This window comes from Takifugu flavidus, unplaced genomic scaffold (assembly GCF_003711565.1).
Source record: "Takifugu flavidus isolate HTHZ2018 unplaced genomic scaffold, ASM371156v2 ctg654, whole genome shotgun sequence".
Taxonomy (NCBI): domain Eukaryota; kingdom Metazoa; phylum Chordata; class Actinopteri; order Tetraodontiformes; family Tetraodontidae; genus Takifugu; species Takifugu flavidus.
The window spans coordinates 1-10321 of NW_026622265.1; the positions used below are offsets into that span (position 1 = coordinate 1).

Here is a 10321-nt window from a genome sequence, read left to right on the forward strand (position 1 = left end):
AATTGTGTTGTATTCCAAAATAAGGCTAAATAATCCAAATAAAATGGCTCAACAAAAAAGGTTTGAATAAGTAAATTTAAGTGTTCATTTTCTAAGTTCAAAGGTTACCAGGTTTAAGCGGTAGAAAACTATATCACCACTAACCATTCCTTTGTTTAACTGAGGACTGACTGCCAAGGGAGGGGCAGCCATCTTTACTTGGTCATGTGACCAAAGCCTGTGTCAAAATAAAAGCACGTGGCCTGAGGCCAAGAAATCTTATCCCAAATAAATATCTAAACTAAGGAAACTAAATTGGCTCTAACACATCTGCTCGTCGATTGATGCGCATTCAGGCCGAGTCTGAGACCTGCAGCATTGCAAAATCCGATCCAGAAAAGGTCGCACCTTCCAGAATTTGTCACTCTTCCTCAGGTCTTCTGGCACATCATCATCAATCAGGACTTTTAGAGATTGCCTCAGTTTGAAGAATCTGTCACGAGTTAATCTGTCAGTGATAGAAGTGAATCTCAGGGATTTGGACCAGTACATCCTCATTTTTGGGTATGGGACACAGGACATCAGAATACAGGCACCAAAAAAATGGTAAACCTCATCTACTGATGTTTTGAGTAGGTCCCCACTCCTACTCAGTGACACAGCGTTAGTACAATCTGCTATAGTTTTCATTAAATCTCTATCTATAAACTGTTCAAAATAGTTCAGTGTGGTCCAGCTGTTTCTGTCATGCTCAGTTTCGTCTGCAAGGTTTGGTATCAATGGAGTTGCTCTCCAGCGCATTCCACATCCTGCACAACCAGAATCAAAATACAAATCAAGCTTATTGCGAAGTAAGTTACACAAGCAATTCACTGAGGTGTATGGGTGCATAACATAGTTGAATCTGAGTGGATATTTATATGAAATTTTATGATTTGCCTTCAAGGCATGCCAAAATAAGAACCATTATTATTATTACCTTTATTGGATTGTCCCTGAGGGCTTGGTCCTGGTGTTGGCTCTTCTGGGCCATCATTTGAGCCATCAGCCTCAATCTGCCGAGTTTGACTGATCTGGTAGCGCCATAGTCTGAACCTGTACCTGTCCCTGAATCTGTCAACAAGTGTTGTAAATTGGCATTTCGCTACAAACATTGAATGGTGCTGTACCATTATGCATTCCTCTAAAACATTTACTTAGCCCTGAAGCCCTAAAATAAACAATTATCCACTAAGTCTTGGCTAACCATTATCTTCACCACGGAGACGTTTACGTCCCCTGCTCTGCTCAGTGGGCTGTGGAATGGGGTCCTCATCACCACTACTCTCATCCTCACTGCTGCTTTGCTCCTGAGGTGGGGGTTGATAATTGGCATCCAGGATGGCATCATCATTGTCAGACAAATTTTCTAAATCTGACATGTCTCCATCCATTGCACTGAGTAACTCCAGTGCTCTTTGCAGAGAAAAATGCTCTGGAAATAAAATAATGAAAAAAAAAAATCAAATACAATTTATGTATGTATTTATGTATTCAATTGTTTATTTATCTCACTAGGACAACATACAGCTTTTTAGCTGCACCAGAGTTAGCTATAAACTAATTTCCATTTGCTGTCCCTCGGCATAAATTAAAATGGGTGACTGTACCGACTATTTGGTAAAAAAAAAAAAACACACAGGCAATAAAAGAAAACATACCTGTCATTTGTATTCACAAGTCTATATTTGTGGAAACACTACGGTGTAAAATAGTATTTTAGCCCATTATATCAGGAAAAGTTGATTTGGGCTTAAATATAAAAGCTATGGGGAGCTTTGAGTGATGTGTATGATGATAAAAACACAGGGTGCAGAGATCTGAAGGTCAGCTTATTGGGACTGGTTTTCCTGTCCCAAACCTAAAACCCTGTCATTGTGGTTTTGGATTTATTGACTCAATGGTTCAAAACCTCTGCTACCAAACAAGGCAGTCATGTCCTCTACAGATGTCAGGATCTTCCAGCCCCTTTGGCCAAACTCTCCCCACCACCCTTACTGTTGACCTGTTGACTCTTTGGCTACTATCACTCAGCTGGCTGCTCCCAAATTAATTTTATGCTGACACATTAATCAAGCTATCTTTACACCTCAAGGGCATCCATGTCAGCGTGTGCAGAGATCTGTCACACTTGCATTTCTGTACAGGATGAGAAGGACATGATTTCTCTCTGTTGTTCATAGGGAAGCCTACAGAAGCAAAAACTAAATTAACACTGCAACATTATTATTTGTGAGAGACTGGCCACACAAAAGAATGGGAGAATGACTTTTCACGCTGGACTCACATCACTATCTATTGCTGGAACCACAGTTAATTTACTATATGAAACTCTGTGCCAATTGCTGACTCAACAAAAGAATGAAAATGAAATTTAGTAGCTGATAGAGAGGATTTAAGAAAATTATGAACATCCCTCATTTTCTTAATGGATTGATTTTTTTTCCTTCATTTTTTTTAGCCAAATGTGAAAACAATCAGTTTGGAAGTCTTTGTAAAACTCTACTTTTATACCCGAAATAAAGATCCCAGGGCAGATTAATGGGACAGTAATGGATGCGATTATTTCTCATACAGTATTCCATCATAAGCACTATCAACTACAATACGGGATACATTTCTGTGGGTTTCTTAGATTGATCAGGAATGGAAATTTAATGTAATAATTGAATCTTTTTATTATAGATAGAATGAGGGTGAATGTAGGTTACATTTCCACATATCACACTGATAGCCAATGTGAAACATGGGCAATTGCGCTTTCACTAGATGTTGAAACAATCCAACTGCAAATTATATTGAGAGATTCTCTGAAGGCACAGTGAGAGAAAAGCGTTGCAGATGTAAATGTAATGCTCTTTTGTGTATCTTGAAATCAGAACATTATTCATAGCTATTATACTGAAACCAATCTGGGAGGTGGAAATAGAAAAAGTAACCCCACAATAACCTTCACCCATCCTATTAACCCAACACCTTTGAGCCAATCAGCATGTGGGCTGCATTCACGGATGCTATCACTTTACTTTGCTTGATCATCAGCAAAAACCTACCCCAAGTAGGTCATGTAGAGGTGGTGCAGAGACAAAGGAGGGTAATTAAATTATCAGTAAAGTTCTGCTGTAGTTTGCTGTTTTGTCTGCACCCTCACTGTCCACCATTCAAAGCTTGAAAAACAATGGTCCTCAAGGTACAGCAGTGGCAGCAAGATTCATACAGATATCCTGCATATGGGCTTTCAATAGGTGTTAAATGGACAATCTGACAATCAACATTGTACAAGGAGAAATGTGAGTTTTGTTCTTTTTTTTTCTTTTCAGGACCAAAAATGTTTATTTTCATGTAATATCTGAATCTGACAACGACGGTCCTCTAATGTTTTGAAAGACCATTGGCAACCACAATGAATATCTGACCAAGCTGTTTTTCAGAAACAATAGATATTTTGTGTTCTTCTTAAATAGCCTTTACTGTCAGTGTGTGAATCATTGTATTCAGTGGCCTTAAAGTCGACAGCTGGTTATCAGTGTTACAGTATATATTAATTAATCAGGCACAATGAAGTTTTTCTTGATAATTGGGGAAAACTAATCAACCAAGGACTAGATGGACTGGAGTCTTTCAGCATGTAGAGTTGGGGATTTCTTTGTTTAATTTAACTTATTTGATAACTTGCAATGTAATTTGTACACCTACATGAAGCCTTCATTGGATACCTTTTGATTCCATATATATTTTTACCTTAAGATATGTACTTAGATGTGACGGATAAAACTATGATGGACCAAGGAAGAGCTGATTTTCTGGATTCTAGAGGGACTTTGATCTTCCAAATATAAAAGTCAAGGGACTTACGTCATAGAGCAAGCTTTGTTATGCAACCTTGTATCACTGCTGCCTATACATTAGGGAATTACCAACTTACTTTTTCAGCCGGAAAGGGAATTACCAACTGCATCATTTGAATCGAAAACGGGTAAGGACTTCATCGTGAACACAGGATGGACGACATGCAAGTGGCCTTTTGCCCGTTTTGTGGCAAACATTTGAACAGATTGACGCCGTTTTGTGTTGCCTGTGGTCGGTCTTTGGCGTTTTTAAATGCCGCAGCACAGACTGAAGAACCAGCGGTACCAGGGACGTCTCAACAGCCTGTTAATGCTAAGCAAAGTTAGTGTAGCATAACCGTCGCTATCTGAAGTACGTACAACGTGAATCAGCTGTACCATTGGTTAGCGGCTGCTAACTTTCTGTAAACTTGACTTTAATTTCAGCAGAAAAACATTTACCGTCATATAAGCAGTTCCTGGACTACAGAAATTCAAAATCCAAGGAGCGTCAGTCTTATAACTACGGGGGAAGACATCGGGCTAAAGAGAGAAAACACGTGCAGGTCTGTTGTACTGACTGTATTATCAATACTCGACTGTCTGACTCGGGGTCGCTCAAAAATAGATCTATGTAAGAGAACTTTGACACAGGAATCTGTGCATAGATTTTAAAGCATGTAGCACTCATGCAAGATGAGACGCTTTGCTGAAGCAACTCGGCAAGACAGTGCAACTACTATAACTGGAGTGTAGTTTCCAGTCATGTTCGGCTAACTATGAAACTGTGTTGACATAAATTAGAACATGGAGGGAAATGTCACCTTCATGTTCTCCATAATTAATGGGAAGTACTGGTGTATGTATAATCTTTTGTGTTACTTTTTATAGTACATGAAATTAACCGTACCTTTTTCATTTTTTAGATAAACATTGGAACGATGGTGCGACATGAGACTTTTCTAAAACCTCTAAGAGGGAGAACACTCCCGTTATTTGTTGACCCGGATATACAGTATAAGCACCTGACATCCTAAAAAAAGCGGTCCAGAAGATGAGGACATTCAACCAGGACACACCAGAAGGGACTTATGACCTTTTGTATCCAGACTGCTCTGAGGTGATGCATGTGCCTGGGTCAGAAAGGTCATTCTAATTGGCAGAATATAAAAAGAATTTGGGAGGCCATATTGCAGGATCACCTTTTTTATTTGCCTTGAACAGCATTTTAAAGGAGGTTAGTGGATCGCATGATGCAATAATTTTATCTATTTTAGATGCTGCACTGAAGGATATATCACCATTAGCTGCATGATCTGTGGAATTTTCTTGTTTTTACAGCAGTGGAATCAGATTCTGATTCTGAAATTGTCCTCACTTCAAGGAGCTCAGCTGAATTCAATCAAGCTGACACTGTGGTAAGCCATTATTTTCTATTATATACAAATGAATAAATGTATTTATCAATGACAAAACTGACAACCTTCCAGTATTAATATATACTGTACATGATGAGGGACACGTTATGGAAGCTGAGACTAATTGTTGATAAATTTGTGTTTCCTGTCAGGTTTTTGAACCACAAAACCAAAGTACTCTGCAAAACATACCGGAACATGAAAGGTCAGTGCATTTTTGGCACCCAGCCTTTGCCAAAGAGGGAGTCAGACATTTAATGAGAGGTCCTTTCTAGTGGCAGTCAAGCACTAGGAATCTTGCCTGAAGGACAGAAATAAATAATGTAATAATTTTGTCATTTTAATCATGTTTCAGAGATGCACCAGGACATTCAGCAACTATTCAGCCTGGTCAGGTATTTGGGCCGACTGTGGCAGCTGGAAATTCCTTAATTCCATTGTTGTTATTTCATACGTGTTCATTTGTTTTTCAGATAGTAATATCTGATGCTAAAGATATGGATCGACCTGAAACAAATCCAGCCATGACTTCTTGCTACAGGTATGTAATAAATGATAGGGAATTTATTTGGGAATTTTATGTTTGTAAGACGTTTTGATGTAGAGATTTTAATTTTCCAACAGTAACTACACAGACCTGTATGCACCAGATGTTGAGGACATTGATAAGGAGCTGGTTGCGGTCGATGTTGAGAATTTGCAACACACTGCAGTGTAAGAACTTCTGACTGGCATTCCAGTTTTTTTGTTGTGAAGTATTGCTGGTATTTAACTAATTCTGCTAAAAGGGTTCATTGTGTGTTGATACCCATTAATTAAATCATTTTCTGTCATTACAGGGAGGAGATGAGCATTACACTGCCCGACATTGTGGCAAACTTGTCACTACCTATTGATCACAAAAGGGTCAGCAGGTTCAACATCTCAAAGGCTAATGTTTGGGATGGAGCAGTCAGAGGTTTCAAGCGTCCAACATATACTGAAAACTGTGACATGCTGGTGAGATTCACTGATGATGCTAGTGTTTTTGAGGAGGGAATTGACAAAGGTGGTCCCAGAAGAGAATTCTTACTCTTCTTATGAAACACCTGAAAGACTGGCCCATTTTTGATGGATCAGATGGAAATCAGTTCTTGGTCTACAATGCAAAGGGTATGCATAGGGTTAGATGTGCGCTACACTAATTAAATATATATAAATCACATTGCATTTGCTTCTTTTCCTCGATGTCTTCAAGTGTATATATGTTTTAATTTTGCAATATGAATTCCTTTGCAGCTGTTAGGGAGGATGAATATTTCATGGCAGGAAAGATGATAGCTTTGTCAGTTGTGCATGGAGGTCCAGGGCCCCATTTCCTGTCAGAAGATCTTGTACAGTATCTTGCTGGCCGGCCTTCATTCAAATCAACAGTTAATGCAATAACTGATGAGGAAATAAGGAAAGTTTTGCAAGAGGTGAGAATAGCATAAAGCACAGTTTGGTAGAACACACCATGGTTACAGCATGTCAGTGAATAAAAATATGGAAGGATATCCAAATGTTTATTGTGATGTTTCTCTTTTTTGGTCTTTCATATTGAGAATGCTGCTTCAATGGATGCTCTGCAAGAATGCATCATGAGACACAGCACAGTGTCTCCCAAAGCACATTACCATGTATATCTACCTGAACATTTTTTCTTTGCAGAAGGCGAGGCTGCTGTGTCTGTGGAAGACGTTTTGATGTTTGCCACAGGGCTGACGTCACTTCCTCCTTCTGGGTTGGAACCGTTGCCAAAAATTGAGTTCCTGGATGGCTCTCCATTCCCAATGTCAAATACTTGTTCTAACTTGTTGAAATTACCACTCCTGGATTCCTACAGTGTGTTTAAGGCACAAATGGACTTTGGAATTCAGAATAGTCCAGGATTTGGCTGTTTATGAGCCATATTGGACTCAAAAATGTTTATTGTTATGCCGTTGTCATTGGTGCACCTAAAGGTGCAGTTGCAAGTGTTTTGATGTTAAAGTAAGAGGCTGTTAAAGTGATGTTAAACATGTGTTTTGTTGCAAGTGTTTGATGTTAAAGTAAGAGGCTGTTTTGTTTTTTGTTTTATTTGGGGGGGGGGGGGGGTTCATCATTCTGAAACTGTTCTGTTCATGAAACAGTAGTTCACGATTTTATCTATTAAAAAAAAAGGAAATCCATGCTCATTACTACGCATTATGTTTATTCATATTTCCCACTTTAAAATAATGATGCTGCAGGTGACAAATTAAGACACTTTGTGTACAAGTTACACCTTTATAATGTCTTTCCAACTCATAGCTGAATAATTATTTTTAGTTTCAGATACAGCTCTGTTGCAGACTGCCAGTACTCTGCCTTCTGTAAATGATTGCGCTGCATGGCAAAGTCCAGGTACTCCTGCATGTTTGCATCCCCACATGGAGCTCTTGTCAGGTGAGCCTCAGGAAAAGCATCCAGTTGAGTCTGTTCGATTTGAAATCCACAGTCTCTGGAGTCAAACCTATGTTACACAGAAGATATCATTACATTTATTTGAAAAATTACTGCAGACAATCTACCATCAAATATTACCGGTGTGGTAAGTAGTAGAGCTCATTGGGCACTCCTCCTGGACATGATGCTGTTTTGGAGGGCCGGATCCTGTGGCTGTTCCACAATCCAACACACTCGTCCAAGTCCTTCTGAATGACATCACCAAAGCAGTATCTCAGTAGACACTGATGCTCATGACTCCCGTTGAAGTATCCGGCGTCTCTAAGGTCTGCAAATAGCTCCATCCAGAACTGACTCCTATGGAAATTGGTAAAATAAATGATCATTCTAAGCATATACATATGTATAAGTGAATGAGTGAAATAGAAGGTAAATTACTTGATGAAGGCCATTTACCTCCCCTTTCTGAATATGGAGCACCAGGACTCAATCCTCTGTTTATTTGTGGATGAGCCATACATGTGGCTGGACGGTCCAGAGTAGTAGTCTCTGTGGTGGTGGCGTAGGGTGCACTGAATTGCAGCCATGATTCCGTTCTCAGTGCCGCAATCAGTCCTCAATCTCATGGGAATGAGAGAGAGGTTTCGCACGCATGACAGAAAATAGTGGCCGATCACACTTGACTGATCCTCCAGGACTGTAATAGGCAGCTTTCATGTTTATACAAGAAACATGTAGTCAAAGGACAAGCCATCTACACTTTCGTTAACAATTCAAAGCTATAATGCCTTTGATGTTATAATGCCTCTCATTTTAGTCATTCATACAAGCATAAACCAGTCAAGTAGAAATTTAACTACACGCAATACTGTAGAAGCAAACTATAATAGTCACAGCTACTGTTAAAAATGATGAGCTCTTCAAGAAAACGTATTAAGACATTGACAGTGGACAATTTCAGGTCATCTGTCAAAACCCTTTTTGAAAAAATTACAGAAGAACAATGGAACTTGATTATATCTGGTTGCACTGATTTAAAAACAAGAATCCTGCTGGCCGAGTTCCTTTTGGACATTATGACTTTAACTACAGCCAGCTTGTTGGCAGAAATCAAATTAAATCCCAAACGTAGGGCAAGTATTGTTTCCAGTATGAATGAATCATTTCCCAGGAGTTTCTCTGAGGCTCTGGCCATTCCAGATCAAGCTGAAGATGAAACATTAAGAAGCTTGTCTGAAATGATTCAGACAGAGGTTGGAAAAAACCTGGAAGCTATCCTTTCCAAGAATAAGGAGCGGGTCACTCCTTTCTTTGGATTGGATTCCATGATAAGTTATGCCTCTGGACTTTTGAAGAGGTTTGGGAAGAAAATGAAGAAATCTTTTGTGCCAAAAAAGCACAAACAAGAATGTAAAGTTCAACATGAGGAATATGGAAGGGTCCTAAGTGGCAGTGATAGACCACCAAAAGGTATACAAGAAATACTGGAAGAAGAGTTGAATGAAATTGTTAGTCCTATGTTGGAGCATGTACCTGCCACAGAATATGAGAAGGTGTGGAATGACACTGCTCTAGAAATTAGTGTCCTCTCAGGTGACCTCCTCAAGTCACATGACAAAACCCAGGACAAAAAGAAATTGAGGAAAATAAGGTGCAAGGTGAGAAATTTCTTTACAAAATGTTTTCTTAACATCTGGATTCACCACCTAATTGATCAACTAAAGAGGAAGCACTGCCCCAGCAAGAAGGCGGAGAGCACCGAGTCCATTAAGGAGCTGATAGATAACATTGAGTCTTGGCTTCATAGTAAAAATGAGACATCCATAGTTCTTGCACTTGACAATGTTTCCAACACTAATAACTTGGTTTTTACTGAAAAACTATTTCAACTTCTGAACAAATACTGGCAGGAAAATATACAAAAAGCTGATGGCCGAAGTAAGGGTCTTCCAAAATCCCAATATGAATTACATGCAGACATATGGAGGAAATCTTGGACATGTCAAGTAATGATGAACTGGTTCCTGAAAACTGTGCTGACACAGCTCGTTGAAAGTGTTAACCTCCCAGCCAGGAAAACCACAACACAGCCAGAAGTTGTGCCTTTGGATCATACTGAAAGAACACACGATGCCCGTTACACAGCAAACCAAGTATACATCAGGTTTTTAATTGAGAAGATAGTACACCACCTATACCAAGATGCAAAGATGGTACCCAACTACAACATTGATTTAGTCGATCACATGTTTCAGAAAGTCTGCAGTGAACTCCAGGATGTCGAGTGTCATATCACAGCCAACTCATTCAAGAGACTGGATGAGACAATCCACAAGAGCTTGTGCAAACAGTTGGGCACAATAGATGAGATCATGCAGTTATGGACTGATTGCTGTGATACAACGGTTCCACGTTGCATTGCATCCATAGCCAAGAGTCTTCTGAAGGAACCGACCAAAAATTTGAACTATTTGGACAAGATCTTCTCTGCAGTGAAGCATTTCTTCAGCAAGCGCGAGAGGTCTCAAGCATATCTATAGATGTTCTATTATTCACATTACAGAATAATAAGTTGATTAAATGTGTCAAAAGTCAAATAAAAATGACCATTTT

The 10321-nt window shown here is 39.3% G+C and overlaps 1 long non-coding RNA gene across 2 annotated transcripts; it reads left to right on the forward strand.

The window, feature by feature from the left end:
- The first annotated feature begins 3870 nt into the window (after window positions 1-3870).
- On the forward strand, window positions 3871-5021 carry LOC130521034 (uncharacterized). 2 transcript variants are annotated; one of them, XR_008949157.1, is made up of 3 exons: window positions 3871-4218; window positions 4293-4411; window positions 4772-5021. It is a non-coding gene; the product is annotated as an uncharacterized LOC130521034 (long non-coding RNA). The 2 variants fall into 2 exon arrangements; XR_008949158.1 differs by having other exon boundaries at window positions 3871-4188.
- The last annotated feature ends 5300 nt before the right edge of the window (window positions 5022-10321 follow it).